Raw genomic sequence first — 12,527 nt, 5'->3', positions numbered from 1 at the left:
ATAAGCGAGGAAAATGTAATAAATATTATATAAGATATATAGGTTATATATCAATTCAAACTGCCGATTCATTGTAATAGGAAAGCACACATTAAAAACAATTTTAAGTAAAAATTTGGAACATTAAACCTCAGAACAAGTAAAATACAAAATTAAATAAAATTTAAATGGAAGCTGATAAATCTTTGATTTGTCAAAGAGCATTTGAAAGTATTATCAAAAATACCCTGTTCCTAAATTAAATGTAAATGAATTTCAAAAGAGAAATATTCAAAAGAAATTATCTTTTTAAATTAAAGCAAAAATAACCAGAAGAGAATACATTAATACAAAATTTAAAGAAAATATTTAAGAACGTTCAAATAAATTTTAAAAAGCATTTATCAAGATATAATCTGCATCTATGTCAATTAAAAGAAAATATATGCTTAATATTAACGAGAAGCTAAGTAAATTATTGGAGTAAGGTAAAATATCTAAATTTTAAAACTAGGTAAAGAAAATGTAATAAATTAAAATGTATGAAATAGTAACTTAGAATTGCACAAGTTGCTAACAGACAGAAAAATCTAAATTACAGAAAAAGCAAAATTGTAAGAAGCGTTATAAATAGCATTATAAATATATGAAAATGCAATATATATATATTTCCTTAATATACTGAAATTAAATAAAGGTTTACATACACACACACACACATATATATATATATATCCTTTCTGTTAAATTTTTGTGAAAGCCGAATAAAATAGCAAGATCTCCGAGACATAATACTCGTAAGAATTACTCACTCGGGAAGAGAGGTCATTCCCATCTGCTCGCTAGCTGAGATGCAGAATGACTGCCCTTAGTCGCTCTGGGTTTATATAAATGACATCTCTCGTAACGATACACACATCTCTCGGTATGGGTATTTTCTGGGTTGGTGTATTAAATAACTTCTACGGAGAATTATATTGGCCTCTCAAAGGATTCAGCAATGAAATATAAACGTCTTCGTTCAAACAGAAAACTCTGTTTATCATTGTAAGTAGTATAAGGGTGGTTGACTGAATTTCCCTTAATTTTAATTGGTATAATTGCTCCTTTTATTGGCATAAAGCTTAAACCTTTACTAGTGGAATAAATTTCCATCCGAAGAAGTTTTGACCTCTGAATAATTTAACAAACCATAAATCGCGAAAATATTTTGCAGTATGGAATAATGTTCCTTAATGTAAATTGTTCTGTGTTCCTTAATGTAAATTAAACTAGAATAAATAAAAAATATTAGTTCCTGAATTACACATTTTTAGAACATGGTGTCCACATACTAAAATGATTTTTCTAACAAGCAAAGAGATTTTCATAAAAACTATAACTTCAGTTGCACTAAAAGCAATTTATTTAAAATGGATATCCGAAAGTCTTCCCTTAATGTAATTCTTAAGCCACCATCATATTTAAAATATTACAATGTGTAAATTTCACACTTACATAATAGCTCGAACAGAAGTTTCAAGGAAAACATTCATTACAAATTTCAATCTCATTTTGGCTCAGAGATTTCAATTTAACGCTTGAAATGAATTTAAGCCTGAATAATAGGCCTGTTATGTTAAAAATTAGTTCTCGAGATATTAAATGCATAAATCGTAAAATATTATATTTAAAATTAACTCTTCAAAATGGCAAAGAAAAATGGGAAAAAAAAGGCTGTCATTATTTTGTAGTACATTAACGCTGTCTGGAGACATTTTGCACTTATTTAATAAAGTAAATCTTAATTATTCAAGATATATCGGTGCATTATTTCCTGAATACCTTTTCTGCTAGGACATGGAATGAACGGACTGAAAACAACAAGCATCACGTCAGAAATTTTCTTCGACATAGTTACAAAAATCATCGACTGCAGATTTCAGAAATATATTCCTTTGCTTAATTTGACCTTAAGTTACTGGTATTTTAGACGCCTGCATTTTAAAAAGAAGTACGGAAAAGCTTTCATTTCAAAATATATACATTTTTTTTTGCAATCCAAACAGTTTTATCTCCCTGATTTTAACATTATAAATACGCAAAACTCCATTTTATACCTATGCTTTTATTCACTGGAACTAATAATATCCGGAATGACTCGTACCGCAACGTATCCGGAAATTCCAAAAATACGAAGCTGTAGGTTGCCTTTTTCATAATGAATATGTATGAAATTCATTTAGCGTTTATCTTATTTTATTTCAATAACATTTTTCCAGTTATATCTATGATACAAAATGCCAGATTTTGCGTTTTTTGTTTTTTAAATAGTGAGATGTTTGGAAGTAAAAGAGAAGAAGGAAAAATGAATTTACTTCACAAATCGTCGCCAATTTTGGGGACGCTTAGAAATATTTTTGCATTTTAGATATGATTCCTCTCTGTTAATAGAAACAAAGATATGAGAAAATAAGCATGAGTATTCCCTTGATTTCGAATGTTTGATATTACTTTTTATGTGCAATACGTACTTTAGAGTTTATATAGTTAAAACATACACTGTCGAGAATCAGACTCTTAAAGGGAGTGTATTCGTCTCCTATTTCGAAGGTCCAGACTTTCAGGAACTGTCTATCAACGTGGAGTAATTACTATAGCGCAATGGCGGAGCGGAAAATATTCTAGGCCGTATATATACGGCCTAGAATATTTACTGTGATATCTGTAAGAACGTATATATATATACGTGTATATTAAAATATGTCGACGAAATTAAGGTAATATATCAAAAGAAAACAAATCCAGCTATGAAATACAAGCAGAGTTTTTACATTAACATCAAAAAATAATTTTTTCTCATTGTAGTTTTGGAAAATGTGTGCTTTATTAGCAAAATTCCTGGCCGCTTAGAGGTTTAACGAAGGTTCGACTGCATTACGTATTTCTTTTTCCTTTGATGCAATGTTTTCCAGCGATATCTAAACGTAATACCGGAGCTTCATATTATTACTCCTAGCTGTTAGTGTTACGATCCTTAATAATAATCAATCATTTCATATCAAGGGAATACTAGATATTTTCCTATCATTTGATCCACCATTATCCAAAGTAATATCCCTCATTGCACATTTTGCATATTATTAAGTGTTAAGGAAATGTAAACATGGTGCACATTTTCAGAATATTAGACTCTATGTAATAAATTATATTCTAGACGGCGCAGTGCGCATCAGCGCGAAAGAAAAGTTTGCGTAATTTACGTGTAGTGATTCTTTAATTAATAGAACTTGCTTTTAAGCTAACATTTCTCTTTGTCAAACTTGGGTACCTTATGTAAATCAGAAAAAAAAAATAATATCTGTTATATATTTTTTCTTTTCATTATTTTTTAGCGCGCATTTATTTTTATGTCGACATTTTCGAGCAGGAGATTGCATTACTCCCACTCATCATCGTCATGTTGTACGCAGTTTTAATTAAAACTGTCCTTCTCATAAGCTTCTTTTTCTTAACCTTTCGTAAATTTTCCAAAATTGCGAAACTTGAACTCATTTTTTCTAAAAATGACGTAGGTAAAGTCCAACAATATAGTATTTATTTGCTTAAGTAGTTTTAAGTGTCTGCCTCGCTATATTCATAATATATTAAAACAGTTTCAACCGCCCCAAAAAATAATACTGTCAAATAGAGAAAAAGCAAAGTTACGTAACCTGTTTTTTCCAATAGGCAACAGAAAATAGGATCCATAAAAAATTATTTATTCGAGTATTCTAATAATATGACATTGTAAGATGTAATATCAGAATTACTGGTATGCTATCATAAATGACTTTTAATCACTAACGTCTTCATTTTTTTCACAGTACAAAAACAGTCTTAATTCTATAAAATGTATAGTCAATCGGAAAAAAAATTATATTAATTTAGTGAAAATGTATATTTTATATAGATTCATGACTAAAACGTACAATATGTAGCTTGTTTGAATGCGAAAACGCACATGAAAACTAGCTACCTAAAGGTAGTGATACCTTTGTGGAGGCCTTTCTGAAGGAAACTGGCTCATATTTATAAACCGAATTGTCACTAGATAAAGGCCTAATTTAATCCTAGTGTTATACTGTATTTTCTCTAATATAGAACTTCCAAAGCATATACCAAATAATCCAGAAAATATACGAAGGTAGGGCATAAAATTTCTAGTATAATATAGTTCTAAAAGAAATAGAAAAAAACCTTCAGAGCCACGTAAACCAGCAATAACTGCAGAGATAGAAGCTCACGCTACAGAGGTGACGGCGATTGCCCAAACTCTCTCACTTTCCTATCTAGAATTCAGTATTTAAATTTTTTCTCTTCAAGGTAGAATTTGCATTACTTCACGCACGCTACCAAATTTAAATATTCTGGCATTGAAAATTAGAGGAATGAAGGCTTATAGGAAACAACTTAAATTAAATTGGTTATTTAAAATAAATATAAATTCCTACAAAGTTCAGTTAACTTTTCGGCCGAATGCCTAATTATAAAAAGTATCTTATAACTTCACTCTTGTGCCTTATCCGCCGCATCTCTTTTTGGGATGCAAAGTAAATGCATGTACCAGCATACCAATAGTACAGCTGCAGGCCAATTCTTTTGTAGGCCTACTCCTATCCCTCTTTCTTTTACCTCCTCAGAGAAATTTCGGCTCGCTAAGGGAGAATACACAGGGCTGCAGTCCAGCAGCCTCCTACACCTCTTCACCTGCTATCAGCCTCTCGAGAAAGGATTCCGGTTCGCCTCGTACTTTAAGTCTCCTCTGCCTCAGGAGCCTTATACATTATAAACAACTGTGCCTTCTCCGGGATCTGAACTATCGCTCTTCGTTTGGACCTGAACCTTCAGTATTCATTATCTCGTCCGAACGGCTTAGCGGTATGATACCCAGCTTCGTTAACTACTGTAACAATCAGGCTATCTCATAATTGCTAACCAAAATAACAGACGAACTCTGGCGTAGAACAGATGCAGCATGGACTGTAATATCCCAAAATATCATATATAGCCAGTTCGCCTCCATGCCTAATCATACAGAAGCTGCTATTCGTTTCTAAAGCAGATAGATGATCATAACACTAATTTTGGCATGCTTTACGCTTCAAAATTACCTAATTTCTGTTTGAAATTTTAGGTAATTTTGAAGAAAGATTCATTGCAATGAATGAATCCTTCTTTCATTGCAATGTGTTTGTAAAATAAATATAATTCATAGTATAGAAATGTTAATAATGTTAACAACAGCAGCTAACTAAGCAAGTGAGAGCAGATGCTCTCTCTTCGGCTTTAAATAGGAATTTCTATTACTGTCTGCTTCTCGAAATTACTAGTAAGCAATACAAAGGTGGAAATACGGTTGCAGCTAATATGGAGGTCAATCACATTTATTCAATTTCAATATAAATTACGGAGATACCAATTTACACAATGTTAAATGCACGTGCCCCTGTATTCTTACTTTCCCGGCATATATTTTTCTTTAAATTTGCCTCACGCTATATTACACAGAAGCTTACGACAATTATAAATGCTACTAAAATTATCTATCTAATTACAAAATTCCTAATATGACCCTTTTTCCAAAAACTGCACGTACTGGGCACTATAATACTTGGACAGAAAGCAATACTTATAACTAAGGCATTCGATCCAATAATAAACATTAGAATACAATAAAAAACAACATAAACAATAATTGCAGTAAGTAACTTAAAACAAATCAAGTATTAAATCAATAAACGAGTACATAAATTTACAAATTTAGAAACAAATACGACCACGGTCTTATATTATTTACATTATTTACATTACGTACTATGGCCATAGTGAGGAACTAACATGTCGTAATGAACGACTTTAGGTTTAGAATTAGGAGACTTACGGATCTGATCAACGACATCGTACAGCCTGTTTAGGACTGTGTAAGGACCATAGTAAGGTGACTGTTGTTTAGGAGAGAGTCCTTTTCGTCGAATCGGATTCCACAACCATACCTTCTCTCCTTAATTGAATGATGTCCTGTAGCTCTCGTATCGTATCAAGTCTTCAACTTCTCCGTCGCCAAATTGAAACCGGGTCTGGATATTTTTGATGTACTCCTCAGGCGATGAAGGCGCATCCGGAGGGCGACCAAACAAGAGATCGCAAGAAAAACGAACGTCACGACCAAAGAGCATAAGCCAGCAAAAACAGAGGTAACTTCTTGTCCCAGTCCTGTTGGTTTCTGGAAACCACCAACGAGACGTTATTAAGGATGATTCGATTAAATATCTCTACCATGCCGTGTGACTGGGGATGTAAAGGTGTCATCTGTGTTTTGCCAACGCCGAGTAGTTTGCAGAGTTCTTTTATTGCAGCCGATGCAAAATTTTTTCGTTGATCGGAATGTAACTCAAGAAGCACTCTGAACCTGTAAATCCAACGCTGTATCATTACCTCTTCTAGTGTGATAGCCTCTTGATCAGAAATAGGATACGCTTCAAGCTGCTTGTTGAAGTAATCAGTGACAACGAGGATGTATTTATTACTATCAGCAGTTTTGGAAAAGATCCTAGAATATGAAAGGCGATACATTCAAAAGGTGCTCCTACATTGAAACGTTGTAGCTTTGCTCGGCTGCGTTTCTTCGGTCCTTCCCGACTCGACAGGCATCGCAAGATTGGTACTAATTTTTGCATGTCTTCTTTTGCATTACTCCAATAGAAGAGCTCTCGAACTCTCTGGAAAGTCTTCATTATTCTGAAGTGGCTTCCTATAGGGCTGCTATGTACTTCTTTAAGGACGTCCGGGACTTGGAAGCTGCCATTACCCTTTCCATCATCCGATTCGAATTTTCAGTATAAAATGCCGTTTCGAATGTAGATTGAGTCCCAGAGAGTCCAATATTGTTTTGTCATAGAACTATAGATAGAAATGTCCTAGCAATAGGTTTTTCTGTTTGAAGACTCTATTAAGTCAATTATGGGTTTACTGTCGCCGTCCTCCAGCTCGTATTTTGCTTCGACCCTGGAACAATATCGGCAGCTTTCTGGTCAATCTTCTAAACAGGGCATCGGCATTTCCATGTGATGGTTCTTTCCAATGATGGATAATTATGTCCTCAGTGCTTTAATGCAGCTCGTTATTTTTAAAGTCGAAGAAAAAAATAGCTTTCTCTTGAAATTTATCTCGCACTACATTATACAGAAAAATACAACGATTTTATTTATAATTCTTCTAAAATTATCTATTTAAGGACAAAATTTGTAACAATGCTATTATAATAAAACAGGGTTTGAGATTATATTCACAATAAAAAGTAAATATGTTACTTTGGGAAAATAATATGCTATTTGTTACTTCTAATTCTGATCATATTTTCTTCCTCTAAACGTACTTTGGACATGATTATATATGATATAACTGTTGCAATTACTTCACAGAAAATTTCTGTCAGAGTATCCAAACAACTGTGCTTGCACTGACGAGTAAGAGGCCATACAATAAAATGATCTCTTTGCCTTAGCTTATATCTGCCTTTTCTAGTTGTTAAAGAAAAATAACAATTAATTCTTGCAGCTATCTTCCAGTGTATACATATTGCAGCTAAGTATTAACAAATCTGAATAGAAAGCGAGGTTTTCGGTAGTTAACTCTACAGAGAAATTTGTAACACTTCGCAAAATTTGTAAATAGGTCTCCTTCTTCCAAACAACGTAACGGCGTCACAGTTTACAAAACAATCTGCATCTAGGAGGTACTGCAAAAGAGAAGTCCTACTTAAATGAAACTGGTCTATACACTAATTAATTATAGATTTGTATTGCAAAATATGCAAATGTGTAGAATCCATTTTTATTATCTATACAGTTTCCATATTTTTAGAATAAGAATTTTGCTTTCTCTTTGTAAAATTCGTCATTATGAAATTTGATTTTTCTTGTTTATCATTGTGTATCCTATCTTAGATTAAGATAAAAGATAAATGAAGACAGCGGAAATAACGCTGATTTTTAACTACTCTATTTGAGTGACAAATTAATCATTTGTCTTTACTCAAGAAAAAAATTATGAGTTGTAGAACGTAAATTTAGCTACTTCAAAAATTGCTTTTAAAATTTTGCGATATCAAAACGTTTCAAAATTTGCATGAAACACCATTCTTAACAGTGCGATTAAAGCCTTTTATAAATCCACATTTTGTGGTAAAAATTAATTTATTCAGCAAACATGATACTGTAGACTTTTCACTATCAGTCAAACTTTCAACTTCAGGAGGAACAAAGCTGATTTAGACGAAATTGTTACGTTTAGAAAAAGGAAATTCACATAATAATACTCTGTTTGCATTAAGCGCAAAGTATATTTGCTCAAGAGATTATTTTATTTGCTGAGTATATAGACATTAAGAGTGAAGTAAGTGTAAACTGATTTAAAAGAGCATACATTTTCTTACAACGAATACAATCGAATTACTTTAGATTAAGGAGGCTGTGGTTTTTTATTTTATTTTGCTTACTTCGCATAGCTTAGTGAAAAGCTCTGTAATAAATTTTACAGTCGCATTTGGTGGTCTGTCAGTATAATAGTTAATATTTCTATATTAAGTTAAAAACTAAAATATTTATTTGGCAAACTAGATTAAGGGTTCTAAATTTCAACAGACCTTTTATGATTGCAGAAGGCATATATGTCATGGTATAGTGAATGAACTTCAGAAATGGGACCACATGTCCACCTCCTTAAACATTTATTTCTCTACTATCCGACCACCTTCTAAAACTAGGATGTATTTTGTTGCCAATAAGAAGATAACAAACAGATGTCTATGTATCAATATAAGTTTGGTTGGAATACCAATCTAGGCCAGTCTGTGTAATTCGAAAGAAGGATCCACCTACATATATTGATTTTGTATTTAATGAAATCCATGTCATGTAATTCTTTCAAATCTGCTACCATCAATTCCAAAACTTTCTGTTAGCAGCTACGGCATCCCATAGGTAAGAATTTTCGGATATGCACGCAATACACTAATATCCGATAACTGACTAGTCAGATAAAGACACTAGATGATTAGATTTCTTTCCTTCTATGTCAACTGAAATTTTCATGGACGTGATTCAAAATATTCCAAAGACTTAGCAAAGGCTCCTGAACGCAAATGTTATCTTAAGTACTTATCTGATTTTATTTACTTCGTTTCTGAAACCAAGCTTTCACAGTTATTTTCGTAAGTTAAAAGAACTTTTCCTCCAACCTAATAATTATTACTTCCTCTTACAAAATGAGTGATTAACAGTGAAGTAAACGACTGAAATCTAACACGTAAATTTTCTCCCATGTGAAGCTAGCTTTCATATTCAGACCAATACGGAGCTTAAGAAAGAAACAAAAGAAGCAGATTAATTTGGGAATCTCATTCTAGCTCTAAAATATTTTTGCGTGCATACGGGTTCGTAATAGATTGAATGCCCAAGTTTGATGAAATGTTAAGAAAATTTATTCTTATCACAAGAAATAAAACAAAATGCTGATATTTTTCCTCACAGATCTTCGTACAATATCACACAGTAGTTATATTTTAAACTACTAGAACGCTAAATAGAACACATTTCAAAGCGCAGAGAAAGCTAATCCGATCTCAAAATTACAGCAGCTCAGTAAACAACAACTTAGTAAGCAATCGAGATGTTTTCTCCGGATTTTTAAATCTTTTTAGTGCACGAGAACATTTTGGTAAATCTATTTTCTGGAGGTTTCTGGAAAGCGAAAGAGTAGAATTACAGTTACGGCTAACACACGATTACATTTATTCAATTTAAATACAAATTACGAGATATTTATTAAATGCGCGTGCTCCTGTATTTTTACGTTTTAGGCGTAGCTTTCTCTTAAAACTCGTCACACGCTGCATTGCACGGGGAAATAAAATAATTTTAATTACAATTTTACTAAAAACAGTAAATACAAAATCCGTAACAATATGATTACAAAAACTGACAAAAGCAGTACAAAGCGTTAAACTATGCTACGATCTTTTCTTGAAACTCGCATAAAACTGTTCCTGTGTTAATGCATATCTTTAGAGAAATAAAAAATAACTTCCCATATATCTTGTTTTAAGCATTAACATTTCGTTTAAAATATATGTGCAGTTCATTTGCTGTTATGCAACTGAAAACACATATTGGCTTTACCAGGGCAAATCTGATTGAAGCTTCGTAGTATAAAATTTAACTCTTCGTCCTTGATGTGTGGCTTAGAAATGTAGCATAAAAGAAAAACTCTCTTTATTTCTAATATCATGGGAGAAAATATATTGAAACCTATAAAATATGTTCGAAATAAACAATTTAAAATGCACTGCAAAAGGTATTTAGTAAGTTATAGTATTATGATGGAAATTCGCTTTTCATTCTTCTGATCTAGCTATTTTTCTTTTATTTCACTACAAAGTTATGTAAATGCGTAGTTCAATAAAAGAACGATTAATAAGATGCGAAATGATTTTGATTCTGATAGTTTCGGTTTGCTAAACTGTTTGTCATGTCTGGCAAACAGAAACTATCGGAATCTTACTTACGTTCGTTTCTCATTTTTTATCTATTTTTAATTTAGATCCGATTTTGTGGTGAGAGCTAAAAGTTAAAGGTATACCTTTAGGTTTTAGATATTGCTGTCTTAGTTTATGTAGTTTAGTGGAAATAATTTCCATATGTAAACACAACTCATTAATTTTATTTTAAATGTATTTTCTCGATTGGCAACAACATTTTTTTTAGAACAATTAATGTTTGAACGGTAATGTTTAACGGCAATGTTTCGGAATAAAGCAAGTATTAATGTTTAACGGCAATGTTTCGGAATAAAGCAAGTATTTAACAATTATTGTTTGACGGAAATGTTTTTGAATAATTGAAGTAATAAGTAATGGAAGTACTGAAGGTAGAACGTACACTGCTCATAAAAAAAAAAAAAAAAAAAAAAAAAAAAAAAAGGACAGTGCTATATCTCCCGTTTATTTGGGGCGATTCCCGAAATTCAAATGGCGTTCTTCGTGTCTCGAAAGCACGACTTAGGATATATATTAGATTTATATATAGCAATATTCTAACATAGGTATTTTGACACAAAATCGGACTTTTTCTGAAATACCATACCAATTTTTTTTCCATATTTCGAGTCTACGACTCAAATTATGCCAGAATACCAAGTTTTGTAAAATTCGTACGAGTAGTTTTTAAAATATTAGCTCTCTAAATTTTAGCTCCTCAATGTTAATTGTATTTGGCAAATATGTATTAATCTCTCTATTTTTTATTAAACTTTTTTGATTTTTCTTTTCACATTTCGACATTTAGGTTCATTCAAAATAAAATTTATCTATTTTTGCGTTCTATTTTTTAAATTTCTATTCTTAAATATTTTTTATAATTTTTTCGAAAAAAATTTTTGAATTATAAAGTATAAAAATTTTACCATCATCTTAAAGTAGGTGTATTTCTAAGCATACCTGCAAAAAATTAGACTTTTTTATTCAAAATTTTCTAAAATATGCACGAATTTACATATTTTCGCGTTTTGAAATTTGGCATTTTTTTTTTTTTTTTTTTTTTTTTTTTTTTTTTTTTTTTTAGCGATAATGGGGTTTATGGATTTTGTTACAGTGAATTGCCACAGTTATTTTTAACCTTAAATTTCAAGTAAAATTTTACGGAGAATTAATTATATGAAATTTTTTCCCTCAATGGTGCGTAATAAATATTTATTAATACCATATGAAAAGCTATTTTTTTAAATTATAGATGATATTATTCAAATTTTTAACTATTTTTTTAATTTCTCTCTTTCTTCCTTGTTTTAAAAAAATATTTGTAAGAGTAAATTTTTATCTTCGGTGTTTTATCGTCTGCTACTTTAATTTAACTTCGTTTAAATCAAATTGTCTAAAACTGAGAACTTTCGTTTTATGTTTATTTGAATTTTACGAATATATTTTATGACATTAACTGCATAATTTATTTCTAAACAAGCTATTGCTTATGAAGTGACTGAAAGAGCGGATAATACTATCATCCATATTTTTAAAGCACAGTATATTTTTATAGAAACATAAGATTTAGAATAATCATTTTTATAAAAGTCAAGCTGGGATATAAACATACAACGCTCTAGAGGCCAAATAAATGGAAGTTCAATGGTTATGTAGAAATGATTTGCAGCTACTTAGTAGCTGGATACGTCAGCAGGTTCTGTGGACAAGTAAGAATAATTATATAAAAGCCACCCAAATTCTGGATTCAAATAACAACGAGGGTACGATGTTTACTAAATGAATTTAAGAAGTTTTAAACATAAAAAAATCAACTAATTTTTTATCCTAAAATGTATTTTTATGCTTAGCGTATTTTCATGATATTCTTAAAATTCTATTTTAGCATGTACAGTGTCTCACAAAAGCGATGGGTCACTTGTGCATTACAAAAGGAAACTGTAATAAAATAAATTAAAAAAACATATAAAAATTTTTTGTGGGCGTGTTTCAT

At 31.3% G+C, this 12,527-nt stretch overlaps 1 protein-coding gene across 6 annotated transcripts in view; it reads right to left on the bottom strand.

The window, feature by feature from the left end:
* LOC118184495 (orexin receptor type 2-like) overlaps nucleotides 1-12,527 on the bottom strand; it is a 590,403-nt gene that overhangs the window by 333,139 nt on the left and 244,737 nt on the right. The window lies entirely within an intron of this gene.

The sequence above is a fragment of the Stegodyphus dumicola genome, chromosome 7 (assembly GCF_044657685.1).
Source record: "Stegodyphus dumicola isolate Sdum_Otavi_A_Nest chromosome 7, ASM4465768v1".
NCBI lineage: Eukaryota > Metazoa > Arthropoda > Arachnida > Araneae > Eresidae > Stegodyphus > Stegodyphus dumicola.
Note: the sequence above shows the minus strand (reverse complement) of the source record. Positions and strands in the feature narration are given on the sequence as shown.